Below are 541 nucleotides of genomic sequence, written 5' to 3' on the forward strand. Positions count from 1 at the left end.
TCCCTTCTCTTCGTCCTTTTTCCATTCTCATTTTTCACAAAAGGAGTTACTATCATTTTTTGACATATTTGTCGTCTGTCGTATTTTTTTCGTTATTTTTATTCATGCCATTTTCATAAATTCAAGAATGTCTACAACCAAAAAGTGTTGCATGCTTTTGACCCTCGCTGAAGGGACGTCAGCATTTAGCCAAATGGATTATTGTGATGGACCCTTTCACGTTCAAATTGCATGGACCTCATCAGCTATTCCTCAATATTGGAAATTGATACATACAGTGACAGGTTTTTTTTTTTGTCTTCGCCTCTTTTATTGTATATATGTGTGCGGATGAATGAGTTCGGGTTTATTTCTCAAAAAAAAAGAGGAAAAAAGTTCACTAATGACGTATTTCATATTGCTGATAGCTCTAACATCCTTGGGATCTTATTTTCAGGACTCTCGTCTGCGCTCAGGCGACCACATCTGCAGATCGGTGACGTCAACTTGCGTGGGATGGCAGCGACCAGGTGGCGGCCGTTCCTGCCCCGTCGGGCTCGCA

The sequence above is a fragment of the Penaeus monodon genome, chromosome 25 (genome assembly GCF_015228065.2).
Source record: "Penaeus monodon isolate SGIC_2016 chromosome 25, NSTDA_Pmon_1, whole genome shotgun sequence".
NCBI classification, from domain to species: domain Eukaryota; kingdom Metazoa; phylum Arthropoda; class Malacostraca; order Decapoda; family Penaeidae; genus Penaeus; species Penaeus monodon.